Source organism: Rhinoderma darwinii, unplaced genomic scaffold (genome assembly GCF_050947455.1).
Source record: "Rhinoderma darwinii isolate aRhiDar2 unplaced genomic scaffold, aRhiDar2.hap1 Scaffold_41, whole genome shotgun sequence".
Taxonomy (NCBI): domain Eukaryota; kingdom Metazoa; phylum Chordata; class Amphibia; order Anura; family Rhinodermatidae; genus Rhinoderma; species Rhinoderma darwinii.
The window spans coordinates 738,543-752,188 of NW_027463673.1; the positions used below are offsets into that span (position 1 = coordinate 738,543).

Below are 13,646 nucleotides of genomic sequence, written 5' to 3' on the forward strand. Positions count from 1 at the left end.
CCAGCATGCTCCATATCACTATATACAAAAAGATGTATAACTTATACCAGCTGTACATATATAATTATATACAGAAGATGCCCAGGTTATACCAGCATGCTCCATATCACTATATACAAGAAGATGTATAACTTATACCAGTTGTACATATATAATTATATACACGAGATACCCATGTTATACCAGCATGCTCCATATCACTATATACAGGAAGATATATAACTTATACCGGCTGTACATATATAATTATATACAGAATATACCCAGGTTATACCAGCATGCTCCATATCACTATATACAAGAAGATGTATAACTTATACCAGCTGTACATATATAATTATATACAGAATATACCCAGGTTATACCAGCATGCTCCACATCACTATATACAGGAAGATGTATAACTTATACCAGCTGTACATATATAATTATATACAGAAGATACCCAGGTTATACCAGCATGCTCCATATCACTATATACAAGATGTATAACTTATACCAGCTATACATATATAATTATATACAGAAGACACCCAGGTTATACCAGCATGCTCCATATCACTATATACAAGAAGATGTATAACTTATACCAGCTGTACCTATATAATTATATACAGAAGATACCCAGGTTATACCAGCATGCTCCATATCACTATATACAAGAAGATGTATAACTTATACCAGCTGTACATATATAATTATATACAGAAGACACCCAGGTTATACCAGCATGCTCCATATCACTATATACAAGAAGATGTATAACTTATACCAGCTGTACTTATATAATTATATACAGAAGATACCCAGGTTATACCAGCATGCTCCATATCACTATATACAAGATGTATAACTTATACCAGCTGTACATATATAATTATATACAGAAGATACCCAGGTTATACCAGCATGCTCAATATCACTATATACAAGAAGATGTATAACTTATACCAGCTGTACATATATAATTATATACAGAAGATACCCAGGTTATACCAGCATGCTCCATATCACTATATACAAGAAGATGTATAACTTATACCAGCTGTACATATATAATTATATACAGGAGATACCCAGGTTATACCAGCATGCTCCATATCACTATATACAAGAAGATGTATAACTTATACCAGCTGTACATATATAATTATATACAGAAGATACCCAGGTTATACCAGCATGCTCCATATCACTATATACAAGAAGATGTATAACTTATACCAGCTGTACATATATAATTATATACAGAAGATTCCCAGGTTATACCCGCATGCTCCATATCACTATATACAAGAAGATGTATAACTTATACCAGCTGTACATATATAATTATATACAGAAGATACCCAGGTTATACCAGCATGCTCCATATCACTATATACAAGAAGATGTATATCTTATACCAGCTGTACATATATAATTATATACAGGAGATACCCAGGTAATACCAGCATGCTCCATATCACTATATACAGGAAGATGTATAACTTATACCGGCTGTACATATATAATTATATACAGAAGATACCCAGGTTATACCAGCATGCTCCATATCACTATATACAAGATGTATAACTTATACCAGCTGTACATATATAATTATATACAGAAGATACCCAGGTTATACCAGCATGCTCAATATCACTATATACAAGAAGATGTATAACTTATACCAGCTGTACATATATAATTATATACAGAAGATACCCAGGTTATACCAGCATGCTCCATATCACTATATACAAGAGGATGTATAACTTATACCAGCTGTACATATATAATTATATACAGAAGATACCCAGGTTATACCAACATGCTCCATATCACTATATACAGGAAGATGTATAACTTATACCAGCTGTACATATATAATTATATACAGAATATACCCAGGTTATACCAGCATGCTCCATATCACTATATACAAGAAGATGTATAACTTATACCAGCTGTACATATATAATTATATACAGAAGATACCCAGGTTATACCAGTATGCTCCATATCACTATATACAAGAAGATGTATAACTTATACCAGCTGTACATATATAATTATATACAGGAGATACCCAGGTTATACCAGCATGCTCCATATCACTATATACAAGAAGATATATAACTTATACCAGCTGTACATATATAATTATATACAGAAGATACCCAGGTTATACCAGCATGCTCCATACCACTATATACAAGAAGATGTATAACTTATACCAGCTGTACATATATAATTATATACAGAAGATACCCAGGTTATACCAGCATGCTCCATATCACTATATACAAGAAGATGTATAACTTATACCAGCTGTACATATATAATTATATACAGAAGATACCCAGGTTATACCAGCATGCTCCATATCACTATATACAAGAAGATGTATAACTTATACCAGCTGTACATATATAATTATATACAGAAGATTCCCAGGTTATACCCGCATGCTCCATATCACTATGTACAAGAAGATGTATAACTTATACCAGCTGTACATATATAATTATATACAGAAGATACCCAGGTTATACCAGCATGCTCCATATCACTATATACAAGAAGATGTATAACTTATACCAGCTGTACATATATAATTATATACAGAAGATACCCAGGTTATACCAGCATGCTCCATATCACTATATACAAGAAGATGTATAACTTATACCAGCTGTACATATATAATTATATACAGGAGATACCCAGGTTATACCAGCATGCTCCATATCACTATATACAAGAAGATGTATAACTTATACCAGCTGTACATATATAATTATATACAGAAGATACCCAGGTTATACCAGCATGCTCCATATCACTATATACAAGAAGATGTATAACTTATACCAGCTGTACATATATAATTATATACAGGAGATACCCAGGTTATACCGGCATGCTCCATATCACTATATACAAGAAGATGTATAACTTATACCAGCTGTACATATATAATTATATACAGAAGATACCCAGGTTATACCAGCATGCTCCATATCATATATACAAGAAGATGTATAACTTATACCAGCTGTACATATATAATTATATACAGAAGATACCCAGGTTATACCAGCATGCTCCATATCACTATATACAAGAAGATGTATAACTTATACCAGCTGTACATATATAATTATATACAGGAGATACCCAGGTTATACCAGCATGCTCCATATCACTATATACAGGAAGATGTATAACTTATACCAGCTGTACATATATAATTATATACAGAAGATACCCAGGTTATACCAGCATGCTCCATATCACTATATACAAGAAGATGTATAACTTATACCAGCTGTACATATATAATTATATACAGGAGATACCCAGGTTATACCGGCATGCTCCATATCACTATATACAAGAAGATGTATAACTTATACCAGCTGTACATATATAATTATATACAGAAGATACCCAGGTTATACCAGCATGCTCCATATCATATATACAAGAAGATGTATAACTTATACCAGCTGTACATATATAATTATATACAGAAGATACCCAGGTTATACCAGCATGCTCCATATCACTATATACAAGAAGATGTATAACTTATACCAGCTGTACATATATAATTATATACAGGAGATACCCAGGTTATACCAGCATGCTCCATATCACTATATACAGGAAGATGTATAACTTATACCAGCTGTATATATATAATTATACACAGAAGATACTCAGGTTATACCAGCATGCTCCATATCACTATATACAAGAAGATGTATAACTTATACCAGCTGTACATATATAATTATATACAGGAGATACCCAGGTTATACCAGCATGCTCCATATCACTATATACAGGAAGATGTATAACTTATACCAGCTGTATATATATAATTATACACAGAAGATACCCAGGTTATACCAGCATGCTCCATATCACTATATACAAGAAGATGTATAACTTATACCAGCTGTACATATATAATTATATACAGAAGATACTCAGGTTATACCAGCATGCTCCATATCACTATATACAGGAAGATGTATAACTTATACCAGCTGTACATATATAATTACACACAGAAGATACCCAGGTTATACCAATATGCTCCATATCACTATATACAAGAAGATGTATAACTTATACCAGTTGTACATATATAATAATATACAGAATATACCCAGGTTATACCAGCATGCTCCATATCACTATATACAAGAAGATGTATAACTTATACCAGCTGTACATATATAATTATATACAGAAGATACCCAGGTTATACCAGCATGCTCCATATCACTATATACAGGAAGATGTATAACTTATACCAGCTGTACATATATAATTATATACAGAAGATACCCAGGTTATACCAGCATGCTCCATATCACTATATACAGGAAGATGTATAACTTATACCAGCTGTACATATATAATTATATACAGAAGATACCCAGGTTATACCAGCATGCTCCATATTACTATATACAAGAAGATGTATAACTTATACCAGCTGTACATATATAATTATATACAGGAGATACCCAGGTTATACCAGCGTGCTCCATATCACTATATACAAGAAGATGTATAACTTATACCAGCTGTACATATATAATTATATACAGGAGATACCCAGGTTATACCAGCATGCTCCATATCCCCCGAAGATGCCCGGGTCATACCAGTTGTACATATGTATATGGAGATTTGTAGGGTGAGGGGTTACAGGGCTGTAATAGTAGGTAAAGTGTTTGGGGCAGTAGAGGAGAGATGCGGGTTCAGCAAGACTTCTAGTGTCAGCCTCCTTGTGGTCTTGTTCATTTGTCTAGACACTTTATCAAATGAGACTGCTCCTGACTGTCACTTTTTGTGACAGATCATTAGGATTCGTCATGGGAGAGAAACAGAGGCAGATGGGGGTGGGGTGGGGGGTGATTAATGTGCTGTTTACTTTACATATAAATATTTACATATTGTGAGATTAGGAAGGGAGACAATGAGTGTGCTGCAAGAGACAGAGGGGAACCAGCAGAGAAAATGATAAGAGGAAGAGACAGCTGATATGAGAGTTCAGTTGTAGAGATAAGATAACACGTGAGAGAGAGTGCAGGAACAGAGGTAGACTGCAGGGGAGAGAGAGAGTGCAGGAACAGAGGTAGACTGCAGGGGGGAGAGAGAGTGCAGGAACAGAGGTAGACTGCAGGGGGGAGAGAGAGTGCAGGAACAGAGGTAGACTGCAGGGGGGAGAGAGAGTGCAGGAACAGAGGTAGACTACAGGGGAGAGAGTGCAGGAACAGAGGTAGACTGCAGGGGAGAGAGAGAGTGCAGGAACAGAGGTAGACTGCAGGGGGGAGAGAGAGTGCAGGAACAGAGGTAGACTGCAGGGGGGAGAGAGAGTGCAGGAACAGAGGTAGACTGCAGGGGGGAGAGAGAGTGCAGGAACAGAGGTAGACTACAGGGGAGAGAGTGCAGGAACAGAGGTAGACTGCAGGGGAGAGAGAGTGCAGGAACAGAGGTAGACTGCAGGGGAGAGAGAGAGTGCAGGAACAGAGGTAGACTGCAGGGGAGATAGAGAGTGCAGGAACAGAGGTAGACTGCAGGGGAGAGAGAGAGAGTGCAGGAACAGAGGTAGACTGCAGGGGGAGAGAGAGAGAGTGCAGGAACAGAGGTAGACTACAGGGGAGAGAGAGTGCAGGAACAGAGGTAGACTGCAGGGGGGAGAGAGAGCAGGAACAGAGGTAGACTGCAGGGGGAGAGAGAGAGAGTGCAGGAACAGAGGTAGACTACAGGGGAGAGAGAGTGCAGGAACAGAGGTAGACTGCAGGTGGGAGAGAGAGAGTGCAGGAACAGAGGTAGACTGCAGGTGGGAGAGAGAGAGTGCAGGAACAGAGGTAGACTGCAGGTGGGAGAGAGAGAGTGCAGGAACAGAGGTGGGGTGGCAGACACAGCAAGAGGTCAAGTTCAGAAAAGTTTTGTACAGGGCTGGATGCTGGATGTTGGATGTTGGATACTGGATGTTGGATGCTGGATGTTGGATGCTGGATGTTGGATGCTGGATGTTGGATGCTGGATGTTGGATGCTGGATGTTGGATGCTGAATGTTGCACGTTGGATGATGGATGCTGGATGTTGGATGTTGGATACTGAATGTTGGATGTTGCACGTTGGATGTTGGATACTGGATGTTGGATGTTGGATGGATGGTGGATGTTGGATGCTGGATGATGTTGGATGCTGGATGTTGGATGCTCGATGCTGGATACTGCATGCTGGATGTTGGATGTTGGATGTTGGATGCTGCATGCTGGATGTTGGATGTTGGATGATGGATTCTGGATGTTGGATGCTGGATGATGGATGCTGGATGTTGGATGCTGGATGTTGGATGCTGGATGTTGGATGCTGGATGTTGGATACTGGATGTTGGATACTGGATGCTGGATGTTGGATGTTGGATGCTGGATTATGGATGGATGCTGGATACTGGAAGCTGGATGTTGGATGGATGTTGGATGTTGGATGCTTGATGTTGGATGCTGGATACTGGATGTTGGATACTGGATGCTGGATTCTGGATGTTGGATGCTGGATGTTGGATGCTGGATGTTGGATGCTGGATACTGGATGCTGGATGGATGTTGGATGCTGGATGTTGGATGGATGTTGAATGCTGGATGTTGCATGTTGGATACTGGATGCTGGATGTTGGATGTTGGATGTTGCATGCTGGATACTGGATGCTGAATGTTGGATGTTGGATGCTGGATGTTGGATGTTGGATGGATGTTGGATTCTGGATGTTGGATGTTGGATGCTGGATGTTGGATGCTGGATGATGGATGGATGTTGCATGTTGGATGGATGTTGGATGCTGGATGTTGGATGCTGGATGTTGGATTCTGGATGATGGATGGATGTTGCATGCTGGATGTTGAATGTTGGATGATGGATGGATGTTGGATGCTGGATGGATGGATGTTGGATGCTGGATGGATGTTGGATGCTGGATGGATGTTGGATGCTGGATGTTGGATGCTGGATGTTGGATGCTGGATGCTGGATGTTGGATGCTGGATGTTGGATGCTGGATGATGGATGCTGGATGTTGAATGTTGGATGCTGGATGATGGATGGATGTTGGATGCTGGATGGATGGATGTTGGATGCTGGATGGATGTTGGATGCTGGATGATGGATGCTGGATGTTGGATGTTGGATGCTGGATGATGGATGGATGTTGGATGCTGGATGGATGGATGTTGGATGCTGGATGGATGTTGGATGCTGGATGATGGATGGATGTTGGATGCTGGATGGATGGATGTTGGATGCTGGATGGATGTTGGATGCTGGATGTTGGATGTTGCATGCTGGATGATGGATGCTGGATGTTGGATGTTGGATGCTGGATGTTGCATGCTGGATGATGGATGCTGGATGTTGGATGTTGGATGCTGGATGCTGGATGTTGGATGCTGGATGATTGATGGATGTTGGATGATGGATGGATGTTGGATGCTGGATGTTGGATGGATGTTGGATGTTGTGAAGGGGATGAATGATGGCAGGGAGAGATTGGATTAAGGTCAGGATCACACACAGCTTTTGATGCAGTTGTTTCAGTAAAACACAGGAGTGGACACAAGGAACAAGGAAAGGAGATGCTCAGTCTTTTCTTTACACCTTTCCTTCCTTTTGGATCCACTTCTGGCTTTGACTAAAAAAAAAAATTAACCAAAAACTGCATCAAATCTGTGTGTGTGATTTTGCCCTTAGAGTGCAGAAACAAGCGCAAGAGAGAGACTGGAAATCAGAAGTGAGACAGTGCAGGAGTAGCGCTAAACAGGGCTGGAGAGACTGCATGAACAACAACGAGACAGCATCAAATGAGTGAGAGCAGATGTGAACCAGCGCAGGAGTGAGAGTAAATGCAGAAAAAAAGATGGCACAGTAATGGCAGAGCCGCAGATTAGACAGCACATGTAGAGACAGATTTTGAGTACTAAAATTAGACAGTGCATAGTATGTAAGATTGGGGAAATCGTAGTCAGGAGTATTAGAAATGATTAGAGTGCAGCATTACAGAGGAGAGTTCAGGGATAGAGATGAGAGTGCAGCATTACAGAGGAGAGTTCAGGGATAGAGATGAGAGAGCAGCATTACAGAGGAGAGTTCAGGGATAGAGATGAGAGAGCAGCATTACAGAGGAGAGTTCAGGGATAGAGATGAGAGTGCAGCGTTACAGAGAGAGTTCAGGGATAGAGATGAGAGTGCAGCATTACAGAGGAGAGTTCAGGGATAGAGATGAGAGTGCAGCATTACAGAGGAGAGTTCAGGGATAGAGATGAGAGTGCAGCGTTACAGAGGAGAGTTCAGGGATAGAGATGAGAGTGCAGCATTACAGAGGAGAGTTCAGGGATAGAGATGAGAGTGCAGCGTTACAGAGAGAGTTCAGGGATAGAGATGAGAGTGCAGCATTACAGGGGAGAATTCAGCGATAGAGATGAGAGTGCAGCATTACAGAGGAGAGTGCAGGGATAGAGATGAGAGTGCAGCATTACAGAGGAGAGTGCAGGGATAGAGATGAGAGTGCAGCGTTACAGAGAGAGTTCAGGGATAGAGATGAGAGTGCAGCGTTACAGAGGAGAGTTCAGGGATAGAGATGAGAGTGCAGCATCACAGAGGAGAGTTCAGGGATAGAGATGAGAGTGCAGCATTACAGGGGAGAGTTCAGGGATAGAGATGAGAGTGCAGCATTACAGAGGAGAGTTCAGGGATAGAGATGAGAGTGCAGCATTACAGGGGAGAGTTCAGGGATAGAGATGAGAGTGCAGCATTACAGGGGAGAGTTCAGGGATAGAGATGAGAGTGCAGCATTACAGAGGAGAGTTCAGGGATAGAGATGAGAGTGCAGCGTTACAGGGGAGAGTTCAGGGATAGAGATGAGAGTGCAGCATCACAGAGGAGTTTAGCAGATTAGAGTGCAGCATTAGAGAGTTGAGTATTAGGGGTAGCACAGCAGGGAGAGGCAGATTATATCTTCCAGCTGCACACTTGATGAATTATTGAGAGATCCCATCAGTGTGGTGTAGTCAGACTGTCACTCATACCTGGGATGGTGTAATGTAATTTATACTGCTAATCTTACCTGCCTTGCAGAGTGGATCTGTCAGGAGATGGAGGTGCTGTCTAGAGCCTGGCAGAGGTTACTGTAGCTGGTAGAGTGTTAGCTCTGCTGGTTGATGAATGCGCTCTGCACAGTGCTGGGCTGTTGTGTGAAGTACCAGCATTCAGCTTTGGCAATGAGATAGAGCCATGGGCTGGGCTAAATATTAACCGTTCCCAGACAGAGCCTTACAGAGCACCGACTGCACAGAGCCTGAGACCCAACAGGGCAGAGAAGTAGAACATCCAGAATATGCATACAGGGTAATATAGAAAAGCACCGAACCAGAAGCAGATCCACAGCACCACAATCAACAACACATTACACACACCTAGCAAGTGGAGTGTACACACAGAGGTGAGGTGTAAGAAGTCTGGAGTGACAGGTACACACATAGATGAGGTGTAAGAAGTCTGGAGTGACAGGTACACACATAGATGAGGTGTAAGAAGTCTGGAGTGACAGTTACACACATAGATGAGGTGTAAGAAGTCTGGAGTGACAGGTATACACATAGATGAGGTGTAAGAAGTCTGGAGTGACAGGTACACACAGAGGTGAGGTGTAAGAAGTCTGGAGTGACAGGTACACACAGAGGTGAGGTGTAAGAAGCCTGGAGTGACCGGTATACACATAGATGAGGTGTAAGAAGCCTGGAGTGACAGGTACACACAGAGGTGAGGTGTAAGAAGTCTGGGGTGACAGGTACACACATAGATGAGGTGTAAGAAGTCTGGGGTGACAGGTACACACATAGATGAGGTGTAAGAAGTCTGGAGTGACAGGTACACACATAGATGAGGTGTAAGAAGTCTGGAGTGACAGGTACACACATAGATGAGGTGTAAGAAGTCTGGAGTGACAGGTACACACAGAGGTGAGGTGTAAGAAGTCTGGGGTGACAGGTACACACATAGATGAGGTGTAAGAAGTCTGGAGTGACAGGTACACACATAGATGAGGTGTAAGAAGTCTGGAGTGACAGGTACACACATAGATGAGGTGTAAGAAGTCTGGAGTGACAGGTACACACATAGATGAGGTGTAAGAAGTCTGGAGTGACAGGTACACACAGAGGTGAGGTGTAAGAAGTCTGGAGTGACAGGTACACACAGAGGTGAGGTGTAAGAAGTCTGGAGTGACAGGTACACACATAGATGAGGTGTAAGAAGTCTGGGGTGACCGGTACACACATAGATGAGGTGTAAGAAGTCTGGAGTGACAGGTACACACATAGATGAGGTGTAAGAAGTCTGGAGTGACAGGTACACACAGAGGTGAGGTGTAAGAAGTCTGGGGTGACCGGTACACACATAGATGAGGTGTAAGAAGTCTGGGGTGACCGGTACACACATAGATGAGGTGTAAGAAGTCTGGAGTGACAGGTACACACATAGATGAGGTGTAAGAAGTCTGGAGTGACAGGTACACACAGAGGTGAGGTGTAAGAAGTCTGGAGTGACAGGTACACACAGAGGTGAGGTGTAAGAAGTCTGGAGTGACAGGTACACACAGAGGTGAGGTGTAAGAAGCCTGGAGTGACAGGTACACACATAGATGAGGTGTAAGAAGTCTGGAGTGACAGGTACACACATAGATGAGGTGTAAGAAGTCTGGAGTGACAGTTACACACATAGGTGAGGTGTAAGAAGTCTGGAGTGACAGGTACACACATAGATGAGGTGTAAGAAGTCTGGAGTGACAGGTACACACATAGATGAGGTGTAAGAAGTCTGGGGTGACCAGTACACACATAGATGAGGTGTAAGAAGTCTGGAGTGACAGGTATACACATAGATGAGGTGTAAGAAGTCTGGAGTGACAGGTACACACATAGATGAGGTGTAAGAAGTCTGGAGTGACAGTTACACACATAGGTGAGGTGTAAGAAGTCTGGAGTGACAGGTACACACATAGATGAGGTGTAAGAAGTCTGGAGTGACAGGTACACACATAGATGAGGTGTAAGAAGTCTGGGGTGACCGGTACACACATAGATGAGGTGTAAGAAGTCTGGAGTGACAGGTACACACAGAGGTGAGGTGTAAGAAGTCTGGGGTGACCGGTACACACATAGATGAGGTGTAAGAAGTCTGGAGTGACAGGTATACACATAGATGAGGTGTAAGAAGTCTGGAGTGACAGGTACACACATAGATGAGGTGTAAGAAGTCTGGAGTGACATGTACACACATAGATGAGGTGTAAGAAGTCTGGAGTGACCGGTATACACATAGATGAGGTGTAAGAATTCTGGAGTGACAGGTACACACATAGATGAGGTGTAAGAAGTCTGGGGTGACCGGTACACACATAGATGAGGTGTAAGAAGTCTGGAGTGACAGGTACACACATAGATGAGGTGTAAGAAGTCTGGAGTGACAGGTACACACATAGATGAGGTGTAAGAAGTCTGGAGTGACAGGTACACACAGAGGTGAGGTGTAAGAAGCCTGGAGTGACAGGTACACACATAGATGAGGTGTAAGAAGTCTGGAGTGACAGGTACACACAGAGGTGAGGTGTAAGAAGTCTGGAGTGACAGGTACACACAGAGGTGAGGTGTTAGAAGTCTGGAGTGACAGGTACACACATAGATGAGGTGTAAGAAGTCTGGAGTGACAGGTACACACATAGATGAGGTGTAAGAAGCCTGGAGTGACAGGTATACACATAGATGAGGTGTAAGAAGTCTGGAGTGACAGGTACACACAGAGGTGAGGTGTAAGAAGCCTGGAGTGACAGGTACACACATAGATGAGGTGTAAGAAGTCTGGAGTGACAGGTACACACATAGATGAGGTGTAAGAAGCCTGGAGTGACAGGTATACACATAGATGAGGTGTAAGAAGTCTGGAGTGACAGGTACACACAGAGGTGAGGTGTAAGAAGCCTGGAGTGACAGGTACACACATAGATGAGGTGTAAGAAGTCTGGAGTGACAGGTACACACATAGATGAGGTGTAAGAAGTCTGGAGTGACAGGTATACACATAGATGAGGTGTAAGAAGCCTGGAGTGACAGGTATACACATAGATGAGGTGTAAGAAGTCTGGAGTGACAGGTACACACAGAGGTGAGGTGTAAGAAGCCTGGAGTGACAGGTACACACATAGATGAGGTGTAAGAAGTCTGGAGTGACAGGTACACACATAGATGAGGTGTAAGAAGTCTGGAGTGACAGGTACACACATAGATGAGGTGTAAGAAGTCTGGAGTGACAGTTACACACATAGGTGAGGTGTAAGAAGTCTGGAGTGACAGGTACACACATAGATGAGGTGTAAGAAGTCTGGAGTGACAGGTACACACATAGATGAGGTGTAAGAAGTCTGGGGTGACCGGTACACACATAGATGAGGTGTAAGAAGTCTGGAGTGACAGGTATACACATAGATGAGGTGTAAGAAGTCTGGAGTGACAGGTACACACATAGATGAGGTGTAAGAAGTCTGGAGTGACAGTTACACACATAGGTGAGGTGTAAGAAGTCTGGAGTGACAGGTACACACATAGATGAGGTGTAAGAAGTCTGGAGTGACAGGTACACACATAGATGAGGTGTAAGAAGTCTGGGGTGACCGGTACACACATAGATGAGGTGTAAGAAGTCTGGAGTGACAGGTACACACAGAGGTGAGGTGTAAGAAGTCTGGGGTGACCGGTACACACATAGATGAGGTGTAAGAAGTCTGGAGTGACAGGTATACACATAGATGAGGTGTAAGAAGTCTGGAGTGACAGGTACACACATAGATGAGGTGTAAGAAGTCTGGAGTGACATGTACACACATAGATGAGGTGTAAGAAGTCTGGAGTGACCGGTATACACATAGATGAGGTGTAAGAATTCTGGAGTGACAGGTACACACATAGATGAGGTGTAAGAAGTCTGGGGTGACCGGTACACACATAGATGAGGTGTAAGAAGTCTGGAGTGACAGGTACACACATAGATGAGGTGTAAGAAGTCTGGAGTGACAGGTACACACATAGATGAGGTGTAAGAAGTCTGGAGTGACAGTTACACACATAGATGAGGTGTAAGAAGTCTGGAGTGACAGGTACACACATAGATGAGGTGTAAGAATTCTGGAGTGACAGGTACACACATAGATGAGGTGTAAGAAGTCTGGGGTGACCGGTACACACATAGATGAGGTGTAAGAAGTCTGGAGTGACAGGTACACACATAGATGAGGTGTAAGAAGTCTGGAGTGACAGGTATACACATAGATGAGGTGTAAGAAGTCTGGAGTGACAGTTACACACATAGATGAGGTGTTAGAAGTCTGGAGTGACAGGTACACACATAGATGAGGTGTAAGAAGTCTGGAGTGACAGGTACACACATAGATGAGGTGTAAGAAGTCTGGAGTGACAGGTATACACATAGATGAGGTGTAAGAAGCCTGGAGTGACAGGTACACATATAGATGAGGTGTAAGAAGTCTGGAGTGACAGGTACACACACAGAGGTGAGGTGTAAGA

The 13,646-nt window shown here is 42.4% G+C and overlaps 1 protein-coding gene across 1 annotated transcript in view; it reads right to left on the bottom strand.

Moving 5' to 3' along the window:
* GPR4 (G protein-coupled receptor 4) overlaps positions 1–9,236 on the bottom strand; it is a 44,481-nt gene extending 35,245 nt beyond the window's left edge. Inside the window, exon 1 of the mRNA XM_075848467.1 lies at positions 9,137–9,236. The gene's annotated coding sequence lies outside the window, so the exon portion shown is untranslated. The remainder of the gene's footprint in view (positions 1–9,136) is intronic.
* Between the last annotated feature and the right edge of the window lie 4,410 nt (positions 9,237–13,646).